The following is a 17067-nucleotide window of genomic DNA, read 5'->3' on the forward strand; positions in this document are numbered from 1 at the left end:
AATGAAAATCCTTATTTATCTTTTTCCATGCCGTCAGCTTACTCCAAACTTTGCTGCAAGGGATTACTGGGTGGGTAAGGCTCTGTCACCGTAAAGTGGGAGACAACAAACTGTGACAACGGTGATCTGAGCGCTCTGCCGACTCCTCCAGCTCACAGCTGTGGAGGAGTGATTAGCGCCAAAGTTGAGCAGGAGCGTTTAAATACTTCTTCGTGACCTTTAATCCCCAATCAAATGAAAATGCCACCCTTCCCTCTATTGCAAAACACAAGCAAACACTGCACTGCCTATGTGTCTGCTCAGCTCCCAGGATGCACTGCTCAAAGCTTTCCGGAAGATCTGAGGTTACCTAAGACTGTGACTGATTACCTTGACAGGTGAAATGAGTGTCATCCTCCAGTGCAGGGCTTAATGCTGGATCACATCATATGAGAACTGCCATTGGACTGAGACTAGAGCTAATAGCCCAAAAATTCTCACCCAACCCTACATGAACCCGCATATTTTCTGTCCAACTCTAGGGCTACACTGCCTGAGCAGAGAGTGATGGCTGCTTCGCTGAACTGCTGCGTCTCTGATGCACATGGCGTCCACACAGACGGCGTTGCTGCGCTGCAAGCCCCTCTTTCTACATAGTTTGCCTTTCATAATGGCCAGAATGTTTCATTTTCTTTAATTATAAATGTATATGCATGCTAGACAGTACCAGACAGACGATTAGTTAGATTAGATGAAATCGGAGTGGTCATTTAAAAACAAAATTCTAATACTTTAAGGATTTTTTCTCAACACTGTTCTGCAAAAATGTCTCAATAAAAGCCTTATGTTAACAAATTCAGGGATTACGTCCACATAACGATGATATATAGTTTTTTTCATATTTAAATGAAAAAAGAAGCGTTGAGTTAAAAATAAATATTTACTTTTTTCATCTTCGTAAGATGTTCCACAGATACATCAACACTGTAGTTATGTTGCAGGTCTGCTGTCAATATATTGTCAATCATCAATATCATTTTTGAACAAATGTTGATTTTTGTACATAAATTGGAAACAACCCTATATGCAGCCACCACTGGAATCTAATTCTACAAATAGTAGAATACTGTTAATATAAGTGAAGCCTAATCTGCAAATGTGCAGAAGTACTAGGCTTAAACACAATGTATAGAGGTTATAATATGAATGCAAATAGTTAAAGTTATGGATGAAGCCTCAAAGTCTTCGGTACAGCCCTAATACAATTATGAAATACATTACCTCTGGGATATTCCTTTCCTCATTCTTTGGACATATCACATTTGTTGATATGTCCAATAAATCCAGGATGTTTGTCCAATAATTGCGGCAAGTCTCATCTTGGGCTGAGATGGTCCTTGTCCTCCACCTTCTATTTATTCTGCTCTGTTATTCTTTTTTTTGTATCGCCATAATATCAAGCCATGCTTAACCAATGCTGACTGAAGGTTGGAAAGGGACAAAGAGCAGCAGTTCCCCATGTTTAAATCCAATGTGTTTTAAACCCATCCATTCACCCCGGCCGTCTTTCTACACAGACTATAGCAACACCACCTGACTTCCTCTTTTTCTATTGTCATAATTCCTACATCTGTTATAGGAATTGAACGGAGATAGATGTCATTGCAGGGCACTGGCTGAAACAACTGATGCTGTAATTGTTCTTGGAAGGGCAGTCTGGAAAAGTCAGGGGATAACCAAAGGCATTAGGATTCATCCTCTGTCATAACAAAATGTCATGGCAATCCATTTAATAGTTGTCAAGCTATTTCAGTCTGGTCCAAAAGTGATGGATAAAGTGACCGGCCCAACAACAGACATTTCCATCCCTAGCTCCAAGTCACTAGCACGGCTACAAATAGTGATGTTTAGGCCTTGTAGAAGTCTCGAGATGGCTAACTTTAGGCACGACCAGAATTATGGAAGGATCCAAAAAAATGCAATCGAGAAAAATCATGTTATTTAAAAACATTAAATACAGGTTTAGGTCACTGTGTCTCAGCATACATTTTCATGTAATTATCATGGTAGGTTCTCTAAGGAATGCTCTTTTACAAGTACGCCCCGCTTCACATTCACAAAGTAACACCTGTCCTCTTTGAAATGTCTTTTTTCCTGAGCATATTTACAGTCATTCAGAATAAACCAGAGACTGTATATAAGAAGTGGACGTAGTCGTCATAACGTCACCCAGTGGTTTGTAGACAGCAGTTGTGAAGCCTCAAGTTTGGCATTTTGCCCGTCAGCATTGTTTTTTGCAACCAGTGAGTGGAAGTGATCATGTTTGGACAGAAGAGGAGTGAGGTTGAGACAGCCATGATCACAACCATTCCCTGCTTTATGGTCTGTTTGACTCTAAATGGACCATCATTTACTAAATGTACATCATGCTGTATTGAAGAAGACTTGAAACTAGAGATTGAGACCATAAACTCATGTTTACAATGTTTACTGAGGGAATAAATCAAGAGAGAAGTAGAGTCATTTTCTCATAGGCTTTTATACAATCAGAGGAGTCACCTCCTGATGCACTTCCCCATTGGCTTCACTTTTCAGAACCGGAGGTTTGCATTTGGACACTTTGGTTTTCTCATCTGAATGTATTATCTCATCTTCAGTTGATGGATTAAGTTAATTTAAATACTTCATATATCTATTCAATCTGACCTGACAGGACAAATGTCCTTTCCTTAGTTCCCAAGATTGAATGTTTTCCAGTAGTATTTTGTCGCCGTATGGTGGAAACCTTGTTTCTCCATATCTTATCTTTTTTTTTCCATAAATCAATGATATGAATATAAATAATTAACCAATGAAAAGTATTAAAAAGAGCTTGCAACTAAATGTTGTTATTCCATCGGTTGGTAAACCCTCATAGCTCCACCTCCTTGAATAAACTGTCGCTCACAGCAGAGCTGAAGGTTAACATTGCGCTGGCTGGCGCTCGCCGTGCATTTCCTCTATAAGGAGCCATGGCCGCCGGCTCTAGATCGCTCGCAGCTCCATTCATGAGTTTTACAGCACCCCCGCCCGGGCCTTGCACGTCCTGTGGTCATGCTCTTAGTGTAGGAAGAGAGGGCACAGCTTTGATTTTAATATAGTGATTATCCCTGGAAGTGTTAAAGCAGTTCACAGATGGATAACAAAACAAGTGACTAAGACAAAATAATACAAAATGAGATCAACCGTTACAGAATACAGAAACAAGGAAACCCGTAAACAGAGACATGGTGGCTAAGATGGGGCATGTGGGTGGTGGGTGGTGAAAATGATGGCAGTTTAGTCCTTCAATCTGTTCTGATGTGTGCTTGATGTGACAAAGAGAAGTACTGGCTGTGATATGATAGGAGATATCATTCCAAATCTGTTCTGGAAGAGTAGAAAAAGAAGCTTTAAAGCATATTAGTTTTAGATGCTGACACAACACTGAGCGCTTGTGTGAGTTCTTGGTAATACACTGAAAAGTGAAGGAGGGACGAGATTGTTTGGAGCAAATAGCAATCACAAATCTTACACTTACTGCTAGTGGTAGATGCTCATAGTTCAAGGACATCCGAACAAGCCCAACGTTGCGTGATTTTAGTGATTAGATGATCAGAAGACAGTTTGGAAATAATTAATCAATGCTTGGAACTATTTAAAAAAAAAAAAGAGTATATTGAGGGAAACACAATAAAAAAGAGGTACGAGTGGTTTTCACAGACTGGATCGCAACAGACAGACAGTTTTACTTTTCATTGTTGGTTACGGATGAACAAAAAAAAATAACAATCAAAGGTAATCAGTGAATGCACATCGGAAAAATATTTTTCAGGAAAACAAACTCTTTCAACCTTCAAGCTGACTCTATCCTCCCTGACCACTAGAGCGCTAATGCTAAGGCATGCTGAAGGAAGCATCTAGCAGATAAAGACGCAAACCTAAAATAATGGTGACTATTACTTACATTTCTGTGTCCAGCATACGACTGTGTCTGCTAGAGGTCTGCGTAACCTATTATTGACTGAAAAAAAAAAAACTTGGCTTACAATGGCTTACAATTATGGGGCGACCGTGGCACACTGGGAGGGTCGTCTGGTAACTGCAAGGTAGACGGTTCGATCCTTGCCTGGGACGTGTCCTGTGTCCCTGAGCAAGACACTGAACCCCTAATTGCTCCCCGGGCGCTTCTCAGCAGCCCACTGCTCCCACTAAGTTGGTGATGGGTTAAAGGCAGAGGCTACATTTTGTATATGTGTAAAAAATTAAGACCAAGTGTCTATAGCCAAGCTATGGCTCGGCACTGTACTTAAGCATAGTGGTGCTTTTGGCTAAATACTAGAGCAGAATGTAAACATTGAAAATGCTAACATGCTAATGCTAATGCTAAGCAGGTATATTGTTTTTACCATGTTCAGTTTAGCTTTGCAACATTTGCAAAATAGCAGCAAAGACAAAGTATGGCTTATAATGTTATTGATTTCCAGGTATTTGGTGCTAATTAAAAAGGGAAGGTATGACCAATGTTATTACATCTCATACTGAGAGATAAATGGGTGTATGTAACAAATTGTATAGCATTCGGTCCAACAGTTGCTATGAAACTTCACTCAAAGAGAGAGAGTGATCATTACAGTCTGGACCAAAATGGTGGACCAACTGATTGCCATCCATAGAGCCAAACCTCTAACAATCAAACAAAAAAGAAACTATAGTGTAACCATGATTATGTCACTTGAAATTTAAAGTTATTATTTATTTTTCTTTTTGTCTACACACTTCTGTATTAGTTCTGTAATATACTTATTGGGAGTGATTGAGGATTCACATTCACAAATAAAGCTTTCAGTCCTGTGAAGACGTCTGGACATGTAGACCAACATTACAAAGACGCCATTCATCCTGCTACTGACTGACAATCATTGCGCCATGGATCCGGTTTTGGCTGTGATTGATATGAGCTATTAGCTTCCTGCATCTGGACACTGTGATCTGGAATTGCGGTAGAAAAGCGCTGACCTACCCAATGAGTCTGTATTGATCTAGACTAAATTGAAACCTTTAAATCTCCAAACCACTCAGGTCAAACACTATAACTACCTCACTCAGATATAGATCACAATGTTGTTTCGTATTGGACTTTTTGATGTTCGTTTGCTTTTTGTAGGTTCTTGAGAACTTATTTGACCCTGGTGAAATAAGGGCAATATTTGTATGATGTGACTTTACACTTCTCAACAAATTCTTATCGTGAACAACGATATAACGAGGTGTAGTGTTTTGCATCTGGGTGCTAATATCATTAAGCAGGAAAAGTTATTTTGAAAGACAAATTTGGCCTCATGGCAGAAACATTCATATGAATAGATGTGTTAAGTGGCACATAGAAGCAATTAATGCGAATTCATGACATTCAACAAGTTAGCTACAAACAAAACTCCTGAGTGTTCCAGACAGATGGTCTGCCTTTCTCTACAGTGGGACAGAAATACTTGTTTGACTTGATATTGCCAACATGCAAAGTTACTATTCCGTTCTTGAGTTCATCATCATGGCCTAATAGTTCAACAACATCTTTTGTTCAAGCAATTTATTGATTTAATTGGCCTAAGCGTATTTCAGTTCAGTTCAGCAGTCAGGAGAATCTTACTACAGTCACAGTACTCTAATTGTTTTGGGTCTCCTTATATCACTACTGATACACTTTGTCATGTTTGTGTCTGCTGATTTTCGAGATTCATTTTGTTGCCACTCCAGAGTAGTATTGTTATGGCATTACTACCAGCAGACCTTTGGTACACTGATCAGCAGGTGTCATTGCTCTCCCGTCCTCTTGCATCATCTCTCTCTCTCTCATCTTCTCAGAAAATAATTGAAAATCATTTTTCTGAGTTATTCTTCTGACTGACTCTAGGACCAAATGGCAGTTAAACATTTGGTCTCTTCCCCTCAACCCCTTATTTTAAAGAGAAAACCAAGGTGTACAGTATATCACCCAAACTGTTCATTGTAAACATAGATCACAGTTTAGAGACTCACACTTTGACCTACCGTACATGCCATAGTTTTTAACCCAAGTTTTCCTCTACGATGACGGATTTCCTCTGTTACAACCCCATGTTGGTGCGGGACAGCACAAAACTAGATGAAGAATAGGAATAAATCAATCCTTTACTGCAGATATAGAAGCTGGATTGTAACATCACCGAGAACCCTGGCCAAAGTAACTAAACAACCAGCCCTGAGTAGAAATAAAATCAAAATACTACATAAAATACCCAAAAATAAAAGACAATTCTAAACCTAACTCTATCAACACAGAAACAGGAGAAATGGGAAAGTAATATAATTGGCAGCTCTCCCCTAAGCAATTAGTTATAGGTAGTTAAGATTAATTAATTGATTAACTGAGTCTAACTGCAAAATCACTTCAGTTTCCATCATCAACCTCACAACAACATATCACTCCGTGCATCTTAATGAAAGAGGACCGCTCCAGCTCCTGCATCGCTTGCCTCCACCTCCACTTTAAAGACCCAGGGAAAATCTAAAGCAGCAAGCAAGATAACTCGACAGAAGAGCTTTGGCACATTCAAAGGCATGCTGGCAATCAGTTCTCTAGACAAATAGCTTTTTTGGAAACAAAGCTGCAAAAAGAACCACCACTTGTAAAAAGATTTTGCATTACCATCTACAGTAGCCTGTGATCCTTCAATGTACAGGAAAAGTAACAATAGCTAGTTACTAAATAGTTACTTCAGCCTCAATGGGACAAACTTGTCCTCGTCAAAACACCTTACCAAGGTTTATGACCAATAGATGACCAAAGACAATCCCAGTACCAGTACCCAAGCAGTATTTCTACAGCATATGAGTCTGATGCCAGCAAGTGATATGCGTTGGACACATCCCCAAGTTTTGCTTCATGCAAGGCCCGCATGTGCATCAAGTCCTCCAGGAAGTAAGAACACAAGGAGCAATCAGGAGAAAGAAGAAAGAGAAAGAGAGGGATCAGAGGTGGAACAAGTGCCTCATGTTCCACAGGAAGCTTCAATGGAAGTGTTTCAAGTCAACCCATCCCCAGAGGGTCTGTTGACACAGCAGGTGGCTCCCTAGAAACAGGACAAACTGGTAATTGTAGTCAACAATTACCAAAATTCACTTTCAGTTGTACCTTCATACAGTGACAGTGTCAGTATAGCGACAGTAGGCTACAGTACCTATAAGAAGATAATTGGGGAAGAAAAAACACAAATGTCCTCTTTTAAAAATGTTAGGACTTGCTGCATGTTTTATTCTGGCATCTCTATGTATCAGATCCAATAATCAATAAAAAAAATAAAATGGTAAAATTAAGATTATAAGAGAAACACAAAATGATTGATGTCTTCATTAGTCAACAGCAAAATACTTCCACTTCTTTCAGTATGGAGATAAATCAGATAATGAAGAGGGCACAGCAGAATTATATCGTAGGTACAGAGCCATTATATATTTGGAGTCATTTTTGTTTCCACATGATAAATGCAAGACCAAGTCAACATTTACATTTTCTTGCAACTCCCGAGGGGAATATTTGTCTCTTTAGCTGCTAAATGCGCCGCTATGTTCCCCTAACTGTGTCTGTTTGCTGAAGAGCCAGTTGCTGTACTGGTGCTGTTCTCTGAAAACAGCTGCCTGCCGCGACCGAAAACAACACTATGAGAGCTGTGAGAGCAGACCCAACCAGTAAAGTCGAGGGCTCACTATAAAGCCCGGTGAAGCTGTGGGGAGCTGCAGATTCAGCTGATGGTACTCTGTAGGTCCATCACTACGAGCAATACCTGTCCGTCACACTGTTTCCACATTGTATTCTCGCATTTGATACATTGTTATTATAAAACATAAATTATAGCTGCTTGGAACAGAAATAATCAATAATCACTTCAAAGCAGAGATGAATCAATCATTTTATTTTCAACAGACAGTAGTGCAAATGTCAAAGGCAGACACAATCCTCCTTAAAGGGACTGAAGTAGCATTTCAACCACTGGCAAAATTAAGTATATGAATATATGAAAATAAGGAATATTTCAAACACCTCACACTCGCTACAGGTCACAATAGTCTATACAACTAAAAAGTATCTCTTATTCTATGAAATTGAAAATACAAAATAGAATACAAAATAAATACTTGTCCATTAGGAGTTAAAGAGTTTCAATAAGTTTCCCCTTGTCTATATTTAAACATTCCAAGCCAAACATTATGTATTGCACTGTATTAAACAGCAAAATGTAAACATGCCGACACACCACCCTCGGCTCATATTTAACTCTCTCTGTTGCTTACGAGGTACGGCTAAAACTTTGGTTACGCATTTCCTCCATCAATCTACATAGAGTGTATTCTGTGCGCAGTGAACCCCATGCCTTGACCATTACAGCGCTGATCCATTGTCATTGAAAAGATAACAATGTAGCCGAGGGTATAAGTACATGGCAGTTGAAATAAACCAATAGTGGTCAGCCAGCAGTAAATCTGCTAGGAGATTATCCAGCTAACACGAGTCACTGCTCGCGTTTCTTAAAGTCTAGCAGGGGGTGACCACCAAAACCACCAAACCAGGACCCTTAAATGTACCCTTAAATGTACCCGCACGTTCATGCCCACATGTGTGCAGTTATGCTCACATCAAAGGTTTTTTTTCCACAGGGTGGATGGGGGACAATTATTTTGTCTCTTAGCACACCCAACGGCCGCACCTTCTAACACCATGGACAGCACCTCAGCCGGAAAAAATATTATGTTTGGTCTCCCGAAATCCACCAAAACATAATTTATTTGAAAACTGAATAATAACACAAGTAGGTAGTGTGGCGAGTATCATAATTGACGAAAAATGATCCCCCAAAACTATGTAATGGACCAGGATTAGTGTTCAAGGCTGAGGTAAAGGTCAAGACAAAGAGCAAGTAGTGGTGAAGGTTGACAGCAGGATTATGGGCTGAAGAATCTGTCAAATGGGTGGATGTGCTTGTGTGTGTCCTCCGGAGGTGGAAGGGGTGCTCTCTGTGGTGGCAGGCAAAGCTTTGATGTGGCCATGACTGGCAACGCTCTGTGACTGTTGAGCCAAGCAGACACAGTCGCTCCACGGCCTCTGATCTCTACAAAGAGCTATCTTTACATCTCTCTCTCTCTCTCTCTCTCTCTCTCTCTCTCTCTCTCTCTCTCTCTCTATATATATATATATATATATATATATATATATATATACACCCTAAACACAGACACACCACACAGATCTGCCCTGACATAAATCCGCTCTATCCACCTCCTCTCCTCCTAAACTGGCGTCCTTCCAGTTGGTCAGGATCGGAACATTGTTCAGATGGGCACAAAATCACCAATCTGACGGACGCCTCGGGTCTTTTCACGGTCGGGCTCTGCAGTGTAGTCATGTTCACTCACCTGTCAAACTTCATAGTCCTCTCATCACTCTCCCTCTCCCTACAGCCCTCTCTCCCTATTCTCTCCATCTCGCTCCATTCTCCTCTCCTCGTGCCCGCCTTTCCTGCGTCACTCGCAGTGATCCCCTCTCGATCTGACGGTGTTTTTCTAACCGCCTCTGCCGATGATAGCTGTGAATGAAAGCCGCGTGTCTGACATTTGAGAAGATTTCTGATATGATCTACCTCTCTGTTGGTTTGTCCAGTTGCTGCATGCTTTTCAGCAGTATCAGTCTTCTTTGGTAGTCAACTTTTTGTTGTATTTTTGTCAGAAATATGCAAAGTGAGGCACAATTTGAACTCTGGCTCTGCTCCGCCTAATACAATTTTAATCTTTTCTTTATCACACAAGGTTTGGAAGCCCTTTGAGTCCATCAGGAAACTTTGGGAGACACACATTTATTTTCTTTCCTCACTTAGATCAATTCAATTTAATCTTCTTTACTTGTATTGCAATCTAAAATTGAATAAAAATGGAAATAGCTGCTACATAAAAAGAAACATAATATATGAAAATAAATGATTTTTTTTCTTGCGTGTCTTTGCTGCACCTTTCCTGCTGTCTCTCTCTCTATAATTATCTCTAAATGGAGAGTGTGTGTGTGTGTGTGTGTGTGTGTGTGTGTGTGTGTGTGTGTGTGTGTGTGTGTGTGTGTGTGTGTGTGTGTGTGTGTGTGGTCAGTCAGCAGCAGGCTCATTTAATACATATTTAGACGTGACTGATTGGAGGTCATAGGTTGGAGCGATGTGTAAAAAGTATGACAGAAAGTTGAAGGCTGATTGGATGATACAGTGGACTGTATCTGTTTAGTGATGGCCCTTGTATCTACGTCATCATCCATAGAAATCCGACAGCAATTCGTTGGGCCCGGCAGACACACTGTCTTTTGGACGGTTTTGTTTGCAGACTTAGTACAATTTTATAGCTAGCTAGAAGAACGTTGGTATAATATGAAACTAATACAACCTAAGGAATCTATTGGTATAAACCATGTCTAGCTAATAGGGAAGGGGGCAAAATAACACTCTAAATTTGGGGTAATTTTTTGGCGAGGGAAAAACCTTGACCTCTCAGCTCATAATTTGTGAATGAGAATTTGTTACATGGATATGGCTTTACAGACAAGCCCATTTTATGATAATAGCATGCAGTTTTCAAAACCCAAGCAGTTGGTAATGATGTATTTGAATATTTCCTCATACTGGGGTCCCTAAACAGTCATTGGATATTGCATGGAATTGTATATATTGTGTATGAGTGAAAGGCTGAGACTCTTGTGGATCCAATGGGCCCAATTGTATTCATGTGTGATGATGTTAGTCCCCATAGTAGCCATTTCATTGTATTGAGACCATTGTTTGAAACCTCTCGGATAATCACAGCCTCATGAAACTAAACAACCACAAACTAGGGAACTGTGTATAGAATAGAACACATACACTATATCTGTATTCTCAGATGTCAGAAATATGTCACTCATCTGTCTCATCTGGTTTGTTCATGTTTCCATCTCATCCAATAACAACCTCCCAAATGACCTGTACTTGTACCTGTACAAACTGATGTTTGGTCGGAGAACGTGAATTTTTTTTTTTATATTTCACCTTACATCATCAATAGACAGTAGATTTTTCCAACATTAAAATGTTTTTACCATTTCCTGTAACCACCTTTAAATTCAGACTAAGCCTAGGCCACAAGTACTCCTCCATTTTTGGTGTGTATTGGCCTGTATATTGAAAAAAGGATTTGTAGTATAAAAAAGGCATTTAATTAACAAAATATAGCTTTTTATTACATTTTCAATGCTCAAGGACCACTCGAGGTTGCAGTTACTCACACTTTCTCAGAACAATTTTTATAGGTTTTATACTACCATTGACTGCGTGCTGAATCCTCACTCACTACTCTTAACCGACCCCCAATTGGGGAACCTAGTGATAACACAGCTGAGCGCATCGCTGACCGCCAGCCGCTACTTCAGAGACGCTGCAGGGAAACAGTTTCCTCACTTTTTTTAGTTTTGGACGGTGTGCTAAGCTATCAGCTATAAACTAACGGAACCACCAGTACACACACTAGTGAGTACATTGCCCCATACTAGTCATTGTGATGTCACCCATTGGTTTGTGGACTACCGTTGTGAAGCCTCGATTTCGGCGATTTGCCTGTTGCCATCTTGGAAAACTGCTTTCGCCATCTTCGTGTTTTTGCTACCGATGAATCAAGTTTCCATATTTGGACTGCAGAGAAGTGAAGTAGAGATGCCGTGTACAGCTCTGGTAACTGATGTTTATAATGTTTACTGAGGTAATAAATCAAGAGAGAAGTAGAGTAATTTTCTCATAGACTTCCATACAATCAGACTTCTTTTTGCAACCAGAGGAGTCGCCCCCTGCTGGTCAGTAGAGAGAATGCGAGTTTTAAGACACTTCCGCATTGGCTTTATTCGGCAGAACCAGAGGTTGCCGCCTAGCTGCCATAAGGGTGGACAGCTTTTTTTTGTAGAAGTGAATGAAATGTCTTTTACGAGGACTTTGAATGAAGTGTGTTTTATGACGGTCTAGGCCAGTGATTTTCAACGGGTGAGAGATCGTCAGGTGTGCCGTGGGAAAATGTCCAATTTCACAAAATAATATTATTTAGTTGCTGCAAATAATTTGCCTTTGTTGAGTGTCTGAGCCTGCAATATAGTGGCTGGCTAAGTAATAAATACTCTTCCATGCCAGTGGGTGGCAGTAGGTAGCGTAATAATAACCTTGTTCATTTAAGACAGTAGAATTAAATGATGCGCGGGAGAGGTTGAGGTGACAAGACGAACAGTGATGGAGAAAAATTTGAAAAAGAAAAATGCAGACTCTGAACTGGGCCCTGGACAACATTCTAACACAGATGAAAAGACTAGTAAGGATCAACAAATTGAGAGACTTGTCATTAAATTGTCAGCATATATCAGACATGTCAAACTCAAATATTCCAACTCTCGGTACAATTATATCATAATTGGCCCGCCACACCACAAAGCTCCGGGACAAAAAGTGGCGATGTGAGCTGGCCTTTTTGTGCAACAGAACAAACTTCTCACTGCGCTAAACCTCCAGCTTCAGGGACGGGGATGTGTGATCACAGACATGTATGATGCTTTCCAAGCCAAGCTGCGCCTGTGGGAGACTCACATGCAGAAAGGAAACATTGGGTCACTGTTCGTGTTGCCAAACCGTGTCTCCACCGCTGTGTTCCCGACGCACTTGGCACAGAGTTCACCCAGCGATGTGCCGACTTTGCAGCTCAGAAATTAAAATTTGAGCTGATCAGCAATCCGTTTGCAGTTGACGTGGAAAGAGCACCTGTGCACATCCAAATGGAGCTGCTAGCCCTCCAGTGCAATGACACTCTCAAGGCAAAGTGTGACTGTGGGAGCTGCAGTTTCCAAGCTTCATCCCCGAAATGATGCCTCAACTCCGCCAACATGCTGTTCAAATGCTCTGCATGTTTGGAAGCACATACCTGTGTGAGCAGCTTTTCTCTGTGATGAAGATGAACAAAAACCCACACACGAGTCGTCTCACTGATGCATACCTTCACTCCATCTTGAGGGTTTCCACAGCACAGACCCTAACCTCAAATATTAATGAACTGGCAGCCAAGACAAGATGCCAGACATCTGGCTCTGGTACTTATGCATAAAAGAATGTAGCCTACCTAAACAGGTATTCTTTTTGCACTTTGTCCAATATCCCTTCTATCCTTTTTATTAAATGTTGACCCTATTTGTCCCTCAACGTAGTCCCAATTTTTTATTTTGGCCCTCTCTGTGATTGAGTTTGACACGCCTGGCATATATGCTGTATTATGCTAAAAGGTGTCATTTTACAACTTTTTTGGTTGTTGGTGTGCCGCGGGATCTTTTTAATGTAAAAAATGTTCCGCGGCTCAGAAAAGGTTGAAAAACACTGGTCTAGGCGGTTGTGTGTTGCATTCATTCAATCACATAATACAGCAGTGGTCATCGCAAACAAGCCTGGAGGAGATCTGCACTCTACAGATTGCATCGTTCTACTTTCCCATTGAAGTTACTCGTATTGAAGCAAATCGCTTGTTCGCCTATTGAGGATGCATTTTAACCTGCAGCAGAGTCTCTGTGCTCCTCCAGTCACTTTTTCTAACAATCTGTCTCACGATGACTCCACAAGTGCACACGTCTCTGTCTGTGCTCAGCGTCTCCTCAGTGCAGACGTACCTCTTTGTCACGTTTGGCCTTCTCCCCTAGACGCCGTTGCCGTTTTAAGGCTGAGTCCTCTGCGCATTACGCACCGCCTCTCCGGCAATGCAGGGCTGCAACCCCTGTGCTTAATGCAGACTTTGGGTGGCGAATGCTCAGCCCTTTAATTAGAGGTATTCATTTTTAAGGATCCTGTCATAGCCCTAGCCTACAGTAAAATGTAAATTGCTGTAAGCCCAACAGCTAGTGGCCGTTTGTGCTGTGTGGTGAGAAGAGTATGATATATATAGTTATAATTGAACATCTGTTTGTTGATGACATATGAACTAATATACATATTAGGAAGCTCCTGAATTGATATCTATATTTTTGATCAGATTCAACCCGTGTCTGTTTGATCCTCACATTCATCTTTCCTGGCAGGGCTCACTTCACTTGCGTGTTTCCTGTTGGCCGTCAATTAACTGTAATTCAGATAAAGGTGATGCGCTTTGGCCTTTCATGTATCGGCCTAGTCTGCTGGTCGGTGATTAATGAACCACTTCCATCTCCAGCACTGTGAACTCTGGCCTGGACTTAATTAAAACTCTGCCGTTGACCACCAATCATAAATTACTTTCCGCAACCTGTGACACTTTTGGAATAAAAAGAACAAATTGGTTTCTTACCAATTAATAATTCAAAAATGAAAGGGAATAACAAGCACGGGCAGCTGCTCCTCTAAGAGCTCTGCATCCTCCACGTGCTCCGTGACGACTGAGCATGCTGCGCCTTGCTAAGCGTGGAGGCGCTGGTGTCTGCTGGGTGATTGATGCCTGCTGTCTGCTCTGCTTGTGTTTTACAGGTAGCTGCTGTCATTACCGTGTCGCCATGGCGCTCCTGCCCAGTCTGATCCCTGACCTGAGCAGCTGGTTTCCAGTAGGAGAGAGCTTACCTGCAACAACATCTCTACTCCATCATCCCTGCCTCTGTTTACATGTGCATCAGGCTGGAGACGGAGGCCTTTCTCAGCATACAGATTGGTCAAGAGTGAGCCCCAGTCGGAGCCTCTCATGTAATCATCATAGTGCTTCTTTTTCTTTCTTTTTCTTTTTTTGTCTGTGACTCAAACGTCATCATCAAAGTCAAAAATGTGAATTTAGGGATTACATCAGAGGCACGAGCTGGGCTGTCTCGGCTGTGTCCTGCTGTTGTATATTAGCTATATATTCCAGCTTCTAACTTTCATCAGAAAACCGGATGAAGGTGGAGCAGGAGATTCAGGGTGAGACAAGGCCAACATGATCTCACAGAAATAAATGACCACGACCTCCTAATAGAGCATTGAGTGGTGTCAAATGACGTGCTGCTACCAAGGTAACAATTCACGGTTCGGTTTAAGCTGCGAAACTAGTGATAGGTTTGGGAAAAACATAAAGGTTGGGTTTATAATAAGTACGCAAGCAAAGTGTAATATGTAAACACATCTCGCATGTAACTTCACAATAACTCAACAACATTATGCATTTTGTGTCCACCACAATGTTAATCAGGAACATGTCCTGATTAACATTGAATGGTTTACGTGGTGCCAACATGTTTTTAACACATTCCATGCCGCCGAATCATTTGTAGATATTTCTGTGAGATCATACTGGACAAGGCAGTCACTGATGTGCTGTGCTCTCTGATTATTTTACGTGTTTTTACTGAAACAGACTTCATATTTATCAGTTCGTAGTGTAATTTTATCAGTATTATATTGTAGCGTTTGTTGATATTGGTAAATATTGTTTGACCAAATACATCTTCCCAAATAAAAGTTCAACGGCAACAGAAAGTTCTGCCTGTGTTTGTGTTTTGCCAACACTAAATAAAATAGTAGAAAATATGAATAATGAATCCTGTTGCTGTGTTCCTTGGCATCTGACTAGCTTTGCTACGGCTTTCAAAGGGTTTCATCCCAACCAGAACTTTCAGGGGATTAAATGCAGCTCCATGTTAAACCCTATTGCTATGTCAAAATGAGCACAGGTTCAGCTGAACCACAACTGCACTGCAACATCAGTGTATACCTTAAAAACATAATCAAACCAGCATTTAAAATGAAAAAATGTTTCGGCGAAATCAGTTTATTCCAATGTTATCCCCAGAGATCAGTGCTCTGTGGGAAAACGTGAGAGTTTGCTAATTTTTTACATCGTAGAAAACTCTTTGGATAGTCTAAAACAAAGGAAGCTATCGTAGACTGTTTGACTGTGTGTCAACATCCACCTAAATTTCACCTCATCAGCAGTATTTACCGCTCCACAAAAGAGCAATGCTAGCAGACAGTTAGGAGAGGAGTTGATTAATAGCCTATACATTGACTTATTGTCCCAGTTAGCGTTTGCTGCTGGCATTTCCGGTCAAAATAATTTTCACAGGATTTGGATTGGTAGACAGGTCCAGATTTTTAACCTGCCATCCGTGGGTGTCTGCATCACACACAGCTGACGCATGTCTGCCTCTGTTGGTGAGTGGAAGTTCAGAGCTAAACTTGTTTTAACTAGACACAGGGGGAGGAGCTGAGACATCCGGACTGAGTTTGGAGCTGCTCCCTATCGTTGAAAGGGCCAGTTGAGATGGTTCGGCCAGCTGACCAGGATGTCTCTTAAGCACCTCCGTTTGGAGGTTTTCCATGCTTCGCTCTATAAAAAGACAATCTCCCTGGTTTTGTTGTGTAATGGAGTGAGACCTCTGCTCGCAGGAGGCCGCGGACCTCTCGCTCTTTCGTTGTTGTTTGACCAACGAAGTCACGCTAAGAAAAATCAGCTGGATCCGGCTTACAATGAAAAAGTATTTATAATTCACAAATGCTAAAAAGACAATTACAAACTGAATTACACTGTCGACAGTAAGGAATCGCGAAACCGAGTTCAAACACTCTCCCCCCCCTAACCGGCCAACAAACGCCAGTTTACAGTAAAGAAGATCGCCAAGAACTGAATAGCGTCTCTCCGAACAATGTTTTTATACCCAAAAGTCAACGGTTTACATTCAAAATCTAGTAACAACTTCAGTGGCTGGCTAAAATTCAATTGTCTCCTCCTGGCCTCAGACAATGCTCTCCATTGGTCCATATGATGATCCTGGTAATGTCCGTTGGTCCACCTCCTTGTAAAAGCTCCGTCCATCCGATCCCCGCTTGACCACCGTCCTGTCTCCCGCGGCGCCGATTCACCTCCGACCCATCACATCTCCATATATGGTCATGAAAAACTCTGAAACTCTCGCCCTTCCTCTCCTTGCCCTCTCTCTACTCTAAACAGTCAACTACTATACTTCTAGTCTAATACATTCAATTGATTAAGATTGTGTGGTTTAACACTTTTGTAAGT

General features: G+C 41.2%; 1 protein-coding gene across 1 annotated transcript in view; it reads left to right on the forward strand.

The window, feature by feature from the left end:
• The window catches only part of tsnare1 (T-SNARE Domain Containing 1), a 161267-nt gene extending 145691 nt beyond the window's left edge, over positions 1-15576 (forward strand). The window contains exon 12 of the mRNA XM_068735802.1: positions 14553-15576. The gene's annotated coding sequence lies outside the window, so the exon portion shown is untranslated. The remainder of the gene's footprint in view (positions 1-14552) is intronic.
• The last annotated feature ends 1491 nt before the right edge of the window (positions 15577-17067 follow it).

Source organism: Cebidichthys violaceus, unplaced genomic scaffold (assembly GCF_023349555.1).
Source record: "Cebidichthys violaceus isolate CVI_PGR_0920_01 unplaced genomic scaffold, fCebVio1.0.p SCAF_7, whole genome shotgun sequence".
NCBI classification, from domain to species: domain Eukaryota; kingdom Metazoa; phylum Chordata; class Actinopteri; order Perciformes; family Stichaeidae; genus Cebidichthys; species Cebidichthys violaceus.